The sequence below is a fragment of the Neoarius graeffei genome, chromosome 2, assembly GCF_027579695.1.
Source record: "Neoarius graeffei isolate fNeoGra1 chromosome 2, fNeoGra1.pri, whole genome shotgun sequence".
NCBI classification, from domain to species: domain Eukaryota; kingdom Metazoa; phylum Chordata; class Actinopteri; order Siluriformes; family Ariidae; genus Neoarius; species Neoarius graeffei.
The window spans coordinates 38,137,446-38,151,410 of record NC_083570.1 but is presented as its reverse complement, the minus strand read 5'-3'; the positions used below and the strand labels follow the sequence as shown (position 1 = coordinate 38,151,410).

The 13,965-nt window shown below is 46.4% G+C and overlaps 20 non-coding genes across 20 annotated transcripts; all 20 read right to left on the bottom strand.

Annotated features, from left to right (window-relative positions):
* Window positions 1-83: 83 nt before the first annotated feature.
* Window positions 84-154, bottom strand: trnag-gcc (transfer RNA glycine (anticodon GCC)). The gene has a single exon. It is a non-coding gene; the product is annotated as a tRNA-Gly (tRNA).
* A 368-nt stretch (window positions 155-522) lies between these two features.
* trnag-gcc (transfer RNA glycine (anticodon GCC)) lies at window positions 523-593 on the bottom strand. Its single transcript has one exon. It is a non-coding gene; the product is annotated as a tRNA-Gly (tRNA).
* Window positions 594-961: 368 nt separating this feature from the next.
* Window positions 962-1,032, bottom strand: trnag-gcc (transfer RNA glycine (anticodon GCC)). The gene has a single exon. It is a non-coding gene; the product is annotated as a tRNA-Gly (tRNA).
* Window positions 1,033-1,406: 374 nt separating this feature from the next.
* Window positions 1,407-1,477, bottom strand: trnag-gcc (transfer RNA glycine (anticodon GCC)). Its single transcript has one exon. It is a non-coding gene; the product is annotated as a tRNA-Gly (tRNA).
* A 368-nt stretch (window positions 1,478-1,845) lies between these two features.
* On the bottom strand, window positions 1,846-1,916 carry trnag-gcc (transfer RNA glycine (anticodon GCC)). Its single transcript has one exon. It is a non-coding gene; the product is annotated as a tRNA-Gly (tRNA).
* A 372-nt stretch (window positions 1,917-2,288) lies between these two features.
* trnag-gcc (transfer RNA glycine (anticodon GCC)) lies at window positions 2,289-2,359 on the bottom strand. The gene has a single exon. It is a non-coding gene; the product is annotated as a tRNA-Gly (tRNA).
* A 443-nt stretch (window positions 2,360-2,802) lies between these two features.
* Window positions 2,803-2,873, bottom strand: trnag-gcc (transfer RNA glycine (anticodon GCC)). Its single transcript has one exon. It is a non-coding gene; the product is annotated as a tRNA-Gly (tRNA).
* A 372-nt stretch (window positions 2,874-3,245) lies between these two features.
* On the bottom strand, window positions 3,246-3,316 carry trnag-gcc (transfer RNA glycine (anticodon GCC)). Its single transcript has one exon. It is a non-coding gene; the product is annotated as a tRNA-Gly (tRNA).
* Window positions 3,317-3,684: 368 nt separating this feature from the next.
* On the bottom strand, window positions 3,685-3,755 carry trnag-gcc (transfer RNA glycine (anticodon GCC)). The gene has a single exon. It is a non-coding gene; the product is annotated as a tRNA-Gly (tRNA).
* Window positions 3,756-4,123: 368 nt separating this feature from the next.
* On the bottom strand, window positions 4,124-4,194 carry trnag-gcc (transfer RNA glycine (anticodon GCC)). Its single transcript has one exon. It is a non-coding gene; the product is annotated as a tRNA-Gly (tRNA).
* Window positions 4,195-4,568: 374 nt separating this feature from the next.
* trnag-gcc (transfer RNA glycine (anticodon GCC)) lies at window positions 4,569-4,639 on the bottom strand. The gene has a single exon. It is a non-coding gene; the product is annotated as a tRNA-Gly (tRNA).
* A 374-nt stretch (window positions 4,640-5,013) lies between these two features.
* trnag-gcc (transfer RNA glycine (anticodon GCC)) lies at window positions 5,014-5,084 on the bottom strand. Its single transcript has one exon. It is a non-coding gene; the product is annotated as a tRNA-Gly (tRNA).
* Window positions 5,085-5,452: 368 nt separating this feature from the next.
* On the bottom strand, window positions 5,453-5,523 carry trnag-gcc (transfer RNA glycine (anticodon GCC)). The gene has a single exon. It is a non-coding gene; the product is annotated as a tRNA-Gly (tRNA).
* Window positions 5,524-5,897: 374 nt separating this feature from the next.
* Window positions 5,898-5,968, bottom strand: trnag-gcc (transfer RNA glycine (anticodon GCC)). The gene has a single exon. It is a non-coding gene; the product is annotated as a tRNA-Gly (tRNA).
* A 374-nt stretch (window positions 5,969-6,342) lies between these two features.
* trnag-gcc (transfer RNA glycine (anticodon GCC)) lies at window positions 6,343-6,413 on the bottom strand. Its single transcript has one exon. It is a non-coding gene; the product is annotated as a tRNA-Gly (tRNA).
* Window positions 6,414-6,781: 368 nt separating this feature from the next.
* Window positions 6,782-6,852, bottom strand: trnag-gcc (transfer RNA glycine (anticodon GCC)). Its single transcript has one exon. It is a non-coding gene; the product is annotated as a tRNA-Gly (tRNA).
* Window positions 6,853-7,226: 374 nt separating this feature from the next.
* On the bottom strand, window positions 7,227-7,297 carry trnag-gcc (transfer RNA glycine (anticodon GCC)). The gene has a single exon. It is a non-coding gene; the product is annotated as a tRNA-Gly (tRNA).
* A 1,333-nt stretch (window positions 7,298-8,630) lies between these two features.
* trnag-gcc (transfer RNA glycine (anticodon GCC)) lies at window positions 8,631-8,701 on the bottom strand. The gene has a single exon. It is a non-coding gene; the product is annotated as a tRNA-Gly (tRNA).
* Window positions 8,702-9,075: 374 nt separating this feature from the next.
* trnag-gcc (transfer RNA glycine (anticodon GCC)) lies at window positions 9,076-9,146 on the bottom strand. The gene has a single exon. It is a non-coding gene; the product is annotated as a tRNA-Gly (tRNA).
* Window positions 9,147-9,514: 368 nt separating this feature from the next.
* trnag-gcc (transfer RNA glycine (anticodon GCC)) lies at window positions 9,515-9,585 on the bottom strand. Its single transcript has one exon. It is a non-coding gene; the product is annotated as a tRNA-Gly (tRNA).
* Window positions 9,586-13,965: the final 4,380 nt, after the last annotated feature.

Genomic DNA, 13,965 nt, shown 5'->3' with positions numbered 1-13,965 from the left:
GCACACACAAAATGCCCTGTCAGCACTTTAAGAACCTAGCTCAATTTTGTACTAGGGATTCCTCAAAGAGGGGCCTCTGGCGATGCATTGGCCGGGAATCGGACCCGGGTCTCCCGCATGGCAAACGAGAATTCTACCACTGAACCACCAATGCTGACAATACAAGCACCCTGCATGAGGATTGGAAAAAGGAAGGCCTCGCAAAGCTTGGCACATCAAGAGAGGGCTGGGGAGGAGCCGACACGCTTGAAGTTCCCTGTAATGGCTCTTTCATGCCGAAGCCCAACATGCGTTCCCCGACAATTCAAGTGAAAAGAGTCTTTCCCCTTTCAATTCCTGTTTTTTTAATCGTCAAACCAAGATCTCTGTTTAATTAAATATGTCAACGATACCGTCGGCAATTTTTAGCCTTTTGTGAGGCACATCCTCCATGATGGCAGCACACACAAAATGCCCTGTCAGCACTTTAAGAACCTAGCTCAATTTTGTACTAGGGATTCCTCAAAGAGGGGCCTCTGGCGATGCATTGGCCGGGAATCGGACCCGGGTCTCCCGCATGGCAAACGAGAATTCTACCACTGAACCACCAATGCTGACAATACAAGCACCCTGCATGAGGATTGGAAAAAGGAAGGCCTCGCAAAGCTTGGCACATCAAGAGAGGGCTGGGGAGGAGCCGACACGCTTGAAGTTCCCTGTAATGGCTCTTTCATGCCGAAGCCCAACATGCGTTCCCCGACAATTCAAGTGAAGAGAGTCTTTCCCCTTTCAATTCCTGTTTTTTTAATCGTCAAACCAAGATCTCTGTTTAATTAAATATGTCAACGATACCGTCGGCAATTTTTAGCCTTTTGTGAGGCACATCCTCCATGATGGCAGCACACACAAAATGCCCTGTCAGCACTTTAAGAACCTAGCTCAATTTTGTACTAGGGATTCCTCAAAGAGGGGCCTCTGGCGATGCATTGGCCGGGAATCGGACCCGGGTCTCCCGCATGGCAAACGAGAATTCTACCACTGAACCACCAATGCTGACAATACAAGCACCCTGCATGAGGATTGGAAAAAGGAAGGCCTCGCAAAGCTTGGCACATCAAGAGAGGGCTGGGGAGGAGCCGACACGCTTGAAGTTCCCTGTAATGGCTCTTTCATGCCGAAGCCCAACATGCGTTCCCCGACAATTCAAGTGAAGAGAGTCTTTCCCCTTTCAATTCCTGTTTTTTTAATCGTCAAACCAAGATCTCTGTTTAATTAAATATGTCAACGATACCGTCGGCAATTTTTAGCCTTTTGTGAGGCACATCCTCCATGATGGCAGCACACACAAAATGCCCTGTCAGCACTTTAAGAACCTAGCTCAAGCGCAATTTTGTACTAGGGATTCCTCAAAGAGGGGCCTCTGGCGATGCATTGGCCGGGAATCGGACCCGGGTCTCCCGCATGGCAAACGAGAATTCTACCACTGAACCACCAATGCTGACAATACAAGCACCCTGCATGAGGATTGGAAAAAGGAAGGCCTCGCAAAGCTTGGCACATCAAGAGAGGGCTGGGGAGGAGCCGACACGCTTGAAGTTCCCTGTAATGGCTCTTTCATGCCGAAGCCCAACATGCGTTCCCCGACAATTCAAGTGAAGAGAGTCTTTCCCCTTTCAATTCCTGTTTTTTTAATCGTCAATCCAAGATCTCTGTTTAATTAAATATGTCAACGATACCGTCGGCAATTTTTAGCCTTTTGTGAGGCACATCCTCCATGATGGCAGCACACACAAAATGCCCTGTCAGCACTTTAAGAACCTAGCTCAATTTTGTACTAGGGATTCCTCAAAGAGGGGCCTCTGGCGATGCATTGGCCGGGAATCGGACCCGGGTCTCCCGCATGGCAAACGAGAATTCTACCACTGAACCACCAATGCTGACAATACAAGCACCCTGCATGAGGATTGGAAAAAGGAAGGCCTCGCAAAGCTTGGCACATCAAGAGAGGGCTGGGGAGGAGCCGACACGCTTGAAGTTCCCTGTAATGGCTCTTTCATGCCGAAGCCCAACATGCATTCCCCGACAATTCAAGTGAAGAAAGAGAGTCTTTCCCCTTTCAATTCCTGTTTTTTTAATCGTCAAACCAAGATCTCTGTTTAATTAAATATGTCAACGATACCGTCGGCAATTTTTAGCCTTTTGTGAGGCACATCCTCCATGATGGCAGCACACACAAAATGCCCTGTCAGCACTTTAAGAACCTAGCTCAATTTTGTACTAGGGATTCCTCAAAGAGGGGCCTCTGGCGATGCATTGGCCGGGAATCGGACCCGGGTCTCCCGCATGGCAAACGAGAATTCTACCACTGAACCACCAATGCTGACAATACAAGCACCCTGCATGAGGATTGGAAAAAGGAAGGCCTCGCAAAGCTTGGCACATCAAGAGAGGGCTGGGGAGGAGCCGACACGCTTGAAGTTCCCTGTAATGGCTCTTTCATGCCGAAGCCCAACATGCGTTCCCCGACAATTCAAGTGAAGAGAGTCTTTCCCCTTTCAATTCCTGTTTTTTTAATCGTCAAACCAAGATCTCTGTTTAATTAAATATGTCAACGATACCGTCGGCAATTTTTCGCCTTTTGTGAGGCACATAGAAATTGGAGCAGCCCAGCAACATTCTTTCTCTGCACGTGACCCATTCTGCATAATGGCAGCACATACAAAATGCTCTGGCAGCCTTGCTCAAGGGCACCCTGTCAGCTCCAAACACACTTCTCGAGGGAAATTTTACACTAGGCATTCCTGAAAGAGAAGTCTCCAGAGATGCATTGGCCGGGAATCGGACCCGGGTCTCCCGCATGGCAAACGAGAATTCTACCACTGAACCACCAATGCTGACATTACAAGCACCCTGCATGAGGATTGGAAAAAGGAAGGCCTCGCAAAGCTTGGCACATCAAGAGAGGGCTGGGGAGGAGCCGACACGCTTGAAGTTCCCTGTAATGGCTCTTTCATGCCGAAGCCCAACATGCGTTCCCCGACAATTCAAGTGAAGAAAGAGAGTCTTTCCCCTTTCAATTCCTGTTTTTTTAATCGTCAAACCAAGATCTCTGTTTAATTAAATATGTCAACGATACCGTCGGCAATTTTTAGCCTTTTGTGAGGCACATCCTCCATGATGGCAGCACACACAAAATGCCCTGTCAGCACTTTAAGAACCTAGCTCAATTTTGTACTAGGGATTCCTCAAAGAGGGGCCTCTGGCGATGCATTGGCCGGGAATCGGACCCGGGTCTCCCGCATGGCAAACGAGAATTCTACCACTGAACCACCAATGCTGACAATACAAGCACCCTGCATGAGGATTGGAAAAAGGAAGGCCTCGCAAAGCTTGGCACATCAAGAGAGGGCTGGGGAGGAGCCGACACGCTTGAAGTTCCCTGTAATGGCTCTTTCATGCCGAAGCCCAACATGCGTTCCCCGACAATTCAAGTGAAAAGAGTCTTTCCCCTTTCAATTCCTGTTTTTTTAATCGTCAAACCAAGATCTCTGTTTAATTAAATATGTCAACGATACCGTCGGCAATTTTTAGCCTTTTGTGAGGCACATCCTCCATGATGGCAGCACACACAAAATGCCCTGTCAGCACTTTAAGAACCTAGCTCAATTTTGTACTAGGGATTCCTCAAAGAGGGGCCTCTGGCGATGCATTGGCCGGGAATCGGACCCGGGTCTCCCGCATGGCAAACGAGAATTCTACCACTGAACCACCAATGCTGACAATACAAGCACCCTGCATGAGGATTGGAAAAAGGAAGGCCTCGCAAAGCTTGGCACATCAAGAGAGGGCTGGGGAGGAGCCGACACGCTTGAAGTTCCCTGTAATGGCTCTTTCATGCCGAAGCCCAACATGCGTTCCCCGACAATTCAAGTGAAGAGAGTCTTTCCCCTTTCAATTCCTGTTTTTTTAATCGTCAAACCAAGATCTCTGTTTAATTAAATATGTCAACGATACCGTCGGCAATTTTTAGCCTTTTGTGAGGCACATCCTCCATGATGGCAGCACACACAAAATGCCCTGTCAGCACTTTAAGAACCTAGCTCAATTTTGTACTAGGGATTCCTCAAAGAGGGGCCTCTGGCGATGCATTGGCCGGGAATCGGACCCGGGTCTCCCGCATGGCAAACGAGAATTCTACCACTGAACCACCAATGCTGACAATACAAGCACCCTGCATGAGGATTGGAAAAAGGAAGGCCTCGCAAAGCTTGGCACATCAAGAGAGGGCTGGGGAGGAGCCGACACGCTTGAAGTTCCCTGTAATGGCTCTTTCATGCCGAAGCCCAACATGCGTTCCCCGACAATTCAAGTGAAGAGAGTCTTTCCCCTTTCAATTCCTGTTTTTTTAATCGTCAAACCAAGATCTCTGTTTAATTAAATATGTCAACGATACCGTCGGCAATTTTTAGCCTTTTGTGAGGCACATCCTCCATGATGGCAGCACACACAAAATGCCCTGTCAGCACTTTAAGAACCTAGCTCAAGCGTAATTTTGTACTAGGGATTCCTCAAAGAGGGGCCTCTGGCGATGCATTGGCCGGGAATCGGACCCGGGTCTCCCGCATGGCAAACGAGAATTCTACCACTGAACCACCAATGCTGACAATACAAGCACCCTGCATGAGGATTGGAAAAAGGAAGGCCTCGCAAAGCTTGGCACATCAAGAGAGGGCTGGGGAGGAGCCGACACGCTTGAAGTTCCCTGTAATGGCTCTTTCATGCCGAAGCCCAACATGCGTTCCCCGACAATTCAAGTGAAGAGAGTCTTTCCCCTTTCAATTCCTGTTTTTTTAATCGTCAAACCAAGATCTCTGTTTAATTAAGTATGTCAACGATACCGTCGGCAATTTTTAGCCTTTTGTGAGGCACATCCTCCATGATGGCAGCACACACAAAATGCCCTGTCAGCACTTTAAGAACCTAGCTCAAGCGCAATTTTGTACTAGGGATTCCTCAAAGAGGGGCCTCTGGCGATGCATTGGCCGGGAATCGGACCCGGGTCTCCCGCATGGCAAACGAGAATTCTACCACTGAACCACCAATGCTGACAATACAAGCACCCTGCATGAGGATTGGAAAAAGGAAGGCCTCGCAAAGCTTGGCACATCAAGAGAGGGCTGGGGAGGAGCCGACACGCTTGAAGTTCCCTGTAATGGCTCTTTCATGCCGAAGCCCAACATGCGTTCCCCGACAATTCAAGTGAAGAGAGTCTTTCCCCTTTCAATTCCTGTTTTTTTAATCGTCAAACCAAGATCTCTGTTTAATTAAATATGTCAACGATACCGTCGGCAATTTTTAGCCTTTTGTGAGGCACATCCTCCATGATGGCAGCACACACAAAATGCCCTGTCAGCACTTTAAGAACCTAGCTCAATTTTGTACTAGGGATTCCTCAAAGAGGGGCCTCTGGCGATGCATTGGCCGGGAATCGGACCCGGGTCTCCCGCATGGCAAACGAGAATTCTACCACTGAACCACCAATGCTGACAATACAAGCACCCTGCATGAGGATTGGAAAAAGGAAGGCCTCGCAAAGCTTGGCACATCAAGAGAGGGCTGGGGAGGAGCCGACACGCTTGAAGTTCCCTGTAATGGCTCTTTCATGCCGAAGCCCAACATGCGTTCCCCGACAATTCAAGTGAAGAGAGTCTTTCCCCTTTCAATTCCTGTTTTTTTAATCGTCAAACCAAGATCTCTGTTTAATTAAATATGTCAACGATACCGTCGGCAATTTTTAGCCTTTTGTGAGGCACATCCTCCATGATGGCAGCACACACAAAATGCCCTGTCAGCACTTTAAGAACCTAGCTCAAGGGCAATTTTGTACTAGGGATTCCTCAAAGAGGGGCCTCTGGCGATGCATTGGCCGGGAATCGGACCCGGGTCTCCCGCATGGCAAACGAGAATTCTACCACTGAACCACCAATGCTGACAATACAAGCACCCTGCATGAGGATTGGAAAAAGGAAGGCCTCGCAAAGCTTGGCACATCAAGAGAGGGCTGGGGAGGAGCCGACACGCTTGAAGTTCCCTGTAATGGCTCTTTCATGCCGAAGCCCAACATGCGTTCCCCGACAATTCAAGTGAAGAGAGTCTTTCCCCTTTCAATTCCTGTTTTTTTAATCGTCAAACCAAGATCTCTGTTTAATTAAATATGTCAACGATACCGTCGGCAATTTTTAGCCTTTTGTGAGGCACATCCTCCATGATGGCAGCACACACAAAATGCCCTGTCAGCACTTTAAGAACCTAGCTCAAGGGCAATTTTGTACTAGGGATTCCTCAAAGAGGGGCCTCTGGCGATGCATTGGCCGGGAATCGGACCCGGGTCTCCCGCATGGCAAACGAGAATTCTACCACTGAACCACCAATGCTGACAATACAAGCACCCTGCATGAGGATTGGAAAAAGGAAGGCCTCGCAAAGCTTGGCACATCAAGAGAGGGCTGGGGAGGAGCCGACACGCTTGAAGTTCCCTGTAATGGCTCTTTCATGCCGAAGCCCAACATGCGTTCCCCGACAATTCAAGTGAAGAGAGTCTTTCCCCTTTCAATTCCTGTTTTTTTAATCGTCAAACCAAGATCTCTGTTTAATTAAATATGTCAACGATACCGTCGGCAATTTTTAGCCTTTTGTGAGGCACATCCTCCATGATGGCAGCACACACAAAATGCCCTGTCAGCACTTTAAGAACCTAGCTCAATTTTGTACTAGGGATTCCTCAAAGAGGGGCCTCTGGCGATGCATTGGCCGGGAATCGGACCCGGGTCTCCCGCATGGCAAACGAGAATTCTACCACTGAACCACCAATGCTGACAATACAAGCACCCTGCATGAGGATTGGAAAAAGGAAGGCCTCGCAAAGCTTGGCACATCAAGAGAGGGCTGGGGAGGAGCCGACACGCTTGAAGTTCCCTGTAATGGCTCTTTCATGCCGAAGCCCAACATGCGTTCCCCGACAATTCAAGTGAAGAGAGTCTTTCCCCTTTCAATTCCTGTTTTTTTAATCGTCAAACCAAGATCTCTGTTTAATTAAATATGTCAACGATACCGTCGGCAATTTTTAGCCTTTTGTGAGGCACATCCTCCATGATGGCAGCACACACAAAATGCCCTGTCAGCACTTTAAGAACCTAGCTCAAGGGCAATTTTGTACTAGGGATTCCTCAAAGAGGGGCCTCTGGCGATGCATTGGCCGGGAATCGGACCCGGGTCTCCCGCATGGCAAACGAGAATTCTACCACTGAACCACCAATGCTGACAATACAAGCACCCTGCATGAGGATTGGAAAAAGGAAGGCCTCGCAAAGCTTGGCACATCAAGAGAGGGCTGGGGAGGAGCCGACACGCTTGAAGTTCCTTGTAATGGCTCTTTCATGCCGAAGCCCAACATGCGTTCCCCGACAATTCAAGTGAAGAGAGTCTTTCCCCTTTCAATTCCTGTTTTTCTAATCGTCAAACCAAGATCTCTGTTTAATTAAATATGTCAACGATACCGTCGGCAATTTTTAGCCTTTTGTGAGGCACATCCTCCATGATGGCAGCACACACAAAATGCCCTGTCAGCACTTTAAGAACCTAGCTCAAGGGCAATTTTGTACTAGGGATTCCTCAAAGAGGGGCCTCTGGCGATGCATTGGCCGGGAATCAGACCCGGGTCTCCCGCATGGCAAACGAGAATTCTACCACTGAACCACCAATGCTGACAATACAAGCACCCTGCATGAGGATTGGAAAAAGGAAGGCCTCGCAAAGCTTGGCACATCAAGAGAGGGCTGGGGAGGAGCCGACACGCTTGAAGTTCCCTGTAATGGCTCATTCATGCCGAAGCCCAACATGCGTTCCCCGACAATTCAAGTGAAGAGAGTCTTTCCCCTTTCAATTCCTGTTTTTTTAATCGTCAAACCAAGATCTCTGTTTAATTAAATATGTCAACGATACCGTCGGCAATTTTTAGCCTTTTGTGAGGCACATCGAAATTGGAGCAGCCCAGCAACATTCTTTCTCTGCACGTGACCCATTCTGCATAATGGGAGCACATACAAAATGCTCTGGCAGCCTTGCTCAAGGGCAACCTGTCAGCTCCAAACACACTTCTCGAGGGAAATTTTACACTAGGCATTCCTGAAAGAGAAGTCTCCAGAGATGCATTGGCCAGAAATCGAACCCAGGTCTCCCACATGGCAAACGAGAATTCTACCACTGAACCACCAATGCTGACAATACAAGCACCCTGCATGAGGATTGGAAAAAGGAAGGCCTCGCAAAGCTTGGCACATCAAGAGAGGCCTGGGGAGGAGCCGACACGCTTGAAGTTCCCTGTAATGGCTCTTTCATGCCGAAGCCCAACATGCGTTCCCCGACAATTCAAGTGAAGAGAGTCTTTCCCCTTTCAATTCCTGTTTTTTTAATCGTCAAACCAAGATCTCTGTTTAATTAAATATGTCAACGATACCGTCTGCAATTTTTAGCCTTTTGTGAGGCACATCCTACATGATGGCAGCACACACAAAATGCCCTGTCAGCACTTTAAGAACCTAGCTCAAGCGCAATTTTGTACTAGGGATTCCTCAAAGAGGGGCCTCTGGCGATGCATTGGCCGGGAATCGGACCCGGGTCTCCCGCATGGCAAACGAGAATTCTACCACTGAACCACCAATGCTGACAATACAAGCACCCTGCATGAGGATTGGAAAAAGGAAGGCCTCGCAAAGCTTGGCACATCAAGAGAGGGCTGGGGAGGAGCCGACACGCTTGAAGTTCCCTGTAATGGCTCTTTCATGCCGAAGCCCAACATGCTTTCCCCGACAATTCAAGTGAAGAGAGTCTTTCCCCTTTCTATTCCTGTTTTTTTAATCGTCAAACCAAGATCTCTGTTTAATTAAATATGTCAACGATACCGTCGGCAATTTTTAGCCTTTTGTGAGGCACATCCTCCATGATGGCAGCACACACAAAATGCCCTGTCAGCACTTTAAGAACCTAGCTCAAGGGCAATTTTGTACTAGGGATTCCTCAAAGAGGGGCCTCTGGCGATGCATTGGCCGGGAATCGGACCCGGGTCTCCCGCATGGCAAACGAGAATTCTACCACTGAACCACCAATGCTGACAACACAAGCACCCTGCATGAGGATTGGAAAAAGGAAGGCCTCGCAAAGCTTGGCACATCAAGAGAGGGCTGGGGAGGAGCCGACACGCTTGAAGTTCCCTGTAATGGCTCATTCATGCCGAAGCCCAACATGCGTTCCCCGACAATTCAAGTGAAGAGAGTCTTTCCCCTTTCAATTCCTGTTTTTTTAATCGTCAAACCACGATCTCTGTTTAATTAAATATGTCAACGATACCTTCGGCAATTTTTAGCCTTTTGTGAGGCACATCCTCCATGATGGCAGCACACACAAAATGCCCTGTCAGCACTTTAAGAACCTAGCTCAATTTTGTACTAGGGATTCCTCAAAGAGGGGCCTCTGGCGATGCATTGGCCGGGAATCGGACCCGGGTCTCCCGCATGGCAAACGAGAATTCTACCACTGAACCACCAATGCTGACAATACAAGCACCCTGCATGAGGATTGGAAAAAGGAAGGCCTCGCAAAGCTTGGCACATCAAGAGAGGGCTGGGGAGGAGCCGACACGCTTGAAGTTCCCTGTAATGGCTCTTTCATGCCGAAGCCCAACATGCGTTCCCCGACAATTCAAGTGAAGAGAGTCTTTCCCCTTTCAATTCCTGTTTTTTTAATCGTCAAACCAAGATCTCTGTTTAATTAAATATGTCAACGATACCGTCTGCAATTTTTAGCCTTTTGTGAGGCACATCCTCCATGATGGCAGCACACACAAAATTCCCTGTCAGCACTTTAAGAACCTAGCTCAAGGGCAATTTTGTACTAGGGATTCCTTAAAGAGAAGTCTCTGGCGACGCATTGGCCGGGAATTGGACCCGGGTCTCCCGCATGGCAAACGAGAATTCTACCACTGAACCACCAATGCTGACAATGCAAACACCCTGCATGAGGATTGGAAAAAGGAAGGCCTCGCAAAGCTTGGCACATCAAGAGAGGCCTGGGGAGGAGCCGACACACTGTAATGGCTCTTTCATGCTGAAGCCCAACATGCGTTCCCCAACAATTCAAGTGAAGAAAGTCTTTCCCCTTTCATGTCAATTCCTCTGTTTTTTTAATCGTCAAACCAAGATCTCTGTTTAATTAAATATGTCAACGATACCGTCGGCAATTTTTAGCCTTTTGTGAGGCACATCCTCCATGATGGCAGCACACACAAAATGCCCTGTCAGCACTTGGGAACCTAGCTCAAGGGCAATTTTGTACTAGGGATTCCTTAAAGAGGGGTCTCTGGCGATGTATTGGCCGGGAATCGGACCCGGGTCTCCCGCATGGCCAATGAGAATTCTACCACTGAACCAGCAATGCTGACAATGCAAACACCCTGCATGAGGATTGGAAAAAGGAAGGCCTCGCAAAGCTTGGCACATCAAGAGAGGGCTGGGGAGGAGCCGACATGCTTGAAGTTCCCTGTAATGGCTCTTTCATGCCGAAGCCCAACATGCGTTCCCCGACAATTCAAGTGAAGAGAGTCTTTCCCCTTTCAATTCCTGTTTTTTTAATCGTCAAACCAAGATCTCTGTTTAATTAAATATGTCAACGATACCGTCGGCAATTTTTAGCCTTTTGTGAGGCACATGGACATTGGAGCAGCCCAGCAACATTCTTTCTCTGCACGTGACCCATTCTGCATAATGGGAGCACATACAAAATGCCCTGTCAGCACTTGGGAACCTAGCTCAAGGGCAATTTTGTACTAGGGATTCCTGAAAGAGAAGTCTCTGGCGATGCATTGGCTGGGAATCGGACCCGGGGCTCCCGCATGGCTAACGAGAATTCTACCACTGAACCACCAATGCTGACAATGCAAACACCCTGCATGAGGATTGGGAAAAGGAAGGCCTCGCAAAGCTTGGCACATCAAGAGAGGACTGGGGAGGAGCCGACACGCTTGAAGTTCCCTGTAATGGCTCTTTCATGCCGAACCCCAACATGCACATGGACATTGGAGCAGCCCTCCTCCGGGTGCTCCAGTTTCCCCCACAGTCCAAAGGCATGCAGGTTAGGCTAACTGGTGACTCTAAATTGACCGTAGGTGTGAATGTGAGTGTGAATGGTTGTCTGTGTCTATGTGTGAGCCCTGTGATGACCTGGCAACTTGTCCAGGGTGTACCCCGCCTTTCGCCCGTAGTCAGCTGGGATAGGCTCCAGCTTGCCTGTGACCCTGTTGGAGAGGATAAGTGGCTACAGATAATGGATGGATGGAAGGGTGAAGGTGACTGCATTGTCAAGCAGGAGAAGGTGTGTGTTCCTGAAAGTTTAACTGGAACAACTAGATTATGCTGATGAACAAGAATGAGCTTCTATTCCTTCCTCTGCCTCTTGGTTACTTACTCAGTCACTGACTTTTGGTGGATGACTTCCTCATGATTGTACCAAATTCTTTCCGTTTTTTTTTAAATGATGGATTTAATATTGCTCTGTGGGTGCTCCAAGTTTGGGATATTTTTTTAATAACCAAACCCTAATTGACACTTTTTCAGAACCTTGTCCTGCATGTGTTTTCATAGGTTATTGGTTTTCATGATGCTGTTTGCTTAAGTATGCTCTCTAATAAACCCTGGAGCTTTCTACAATCAAATCACTGTCTTTAGAATGGAAATCACCTCATAGTTTCTGGAAACTTTCAGCTGATTTAACCATAACTAATTTAGGGGTTTTACGCCAATGGAGGGTGAATAGTTGACAAATTAATTTTTTTATTTGTAAATAATTTTGCAAACTTTACTGATCAATCCATTTCTCAATAATATGGGCTATTTTGTGTAGAGACATGAGATACAGCTCTGGAAAAAAAAAAAGAAATAAGAGACCACTTAAATCTTTTCTTAAATCAGCATCTCTGTGTACGGCAGCCATTTCATTCCAGTGTCTGTGCTGGGATTCCAACACATCTCATTTTACTTAATGAGGTATTGATTAGGTCATCACCTGCACCAAATATTATTTAATGAGGAAAAGTATAAAATCCACTGATGTGGTCATCACTATCCTCTTGCAATAGGACCAGTCTGGATGGCAAACACAGTGCTAGTATTACCTTAAATTTAATTGGAATATAAAAATATCTATTCTTCATGTAACAGTCCACAGAATGGAAACAACAGGGAAGTGAAGTTTAGGTCAGATAAGCGCAAATGTAGATTTCAAATGGCAGCCATTTTGAATTCCAATATGGCGGACATGAAGAGAGAATTCCGAGTGGCTCAATATCTGAAAATGTTCGCCATATGTCAATGTACATTTATGCCAAATTTGGTGCTTGTATCACAAAATGCACAATAGGTTAGCTATGCTGCCCCACTATTACACTGTTTTCCTCTCACAAGCAAATACAGTACATTCTAGCCAAGAGTATGAACCTGTTAAATCTGTATAATTACTCATCTGATGTTGTTTTAACAAACTGAAAATAGGCAAATTTCAAGGTGCACTTTTGCTGTTAAGAGTTCAAAGTTAATTATTACAAGTGACTCCAGCAAGTTTATTAGTACAGTATAGCCAATTTATTAGTTTATAGGTAAAAAAAAAAAAAACTTACAAACACACACACCATGAGGAAGAAACTGAGCTCAGGGGGTTTGGATAACTGGTTATTTCCTTTCTACAACATTTACCAAACAACCTAATTGTTTTGCACATTTTGATTTAAAGAAAATCTAACGAATCTAATGTAGCCTAGCAGAGTCACTTAGAGTATTCCATCCACATTTGATTGGTCCTTTTTTCCTTCTCACCAGTCATGTCATATTGGTTAGATAAGTACAACAAAGACAACCAGTGCAACATCTGAGCATAGCTTATTTTATTGTAGTTATTGTAGATGCCAGTCAGTGCTAACCATATCCCAATGTCCTGCTATTAAGTTCCTGTAGAGTGTTCCAAAGGAATATGTGGTACTACAGCCATATGTAGACAGAGAGCAGCTATTTCTTTTCTCTGTCTCTCTCTCTGTCACACACACACACACACACATTTACACTCGTCATATCCAGAAAAGTGATCCATGGTCTGGTTATAATTTCTTCCTATAGTATACTCATAGCACTCATTTGAGGGCCATCAGTATTGCTGAGTGAGTAAGAAAACACTCATGCATTTAAACACTGGGTGAATCACACCTACATCCTGAAGCTCATTAAGGTCACATGAATGACATAGGCATTTACCGGTAGCAGACACTTATATCCAACGCGATGTACAACAAACCCAGAGCAGCCTGGGGAGCAACTGGGGGTTAGGTGCCTTGCTCAAGGGCCCTTCATCCATTCCTGTTGGTCCAGGGAATCAAACTGGTGACCTTTTGGTCCCAAAGTTGCTTCTCTAACCTTTAGGGCAAGCAAACAGTGCACAAGAAATCATATAATCAGACAGAGCTGTAACAGTAACATTTGTCAAGGATGTGCTTGCCCCTTTTAGGTCTTTTCTATGTAGAATCACATCTTTTACACTTCCATGAACCACAACAATTTTAATTGGGAAAGAGGAAGTTGGAATAATTTGGAAAGAACTGTTTTAACATTTCCGCCCTCAAATAATGTAATATTTTGTTTGTTTTTTTCAACAGAGAAGCGTTGGTGTTGCAAATTTCTTTGACTGTCTACCTTTCCCATTAATCATTAATTAATATTATGATGTTCTGCCAGCTGAGTGGTCAAGGATGTTGGGATCCACCTCTTAAATGTACAAGGATTAGCTTCAAGTAGTTATCTGTGAAGCGTAATAATAGACATAATGTGAAAGATTGAGTTATGGTTACTGCAAAACTGTGATATCTTTACATACAGTTATGCTCATAAGTTT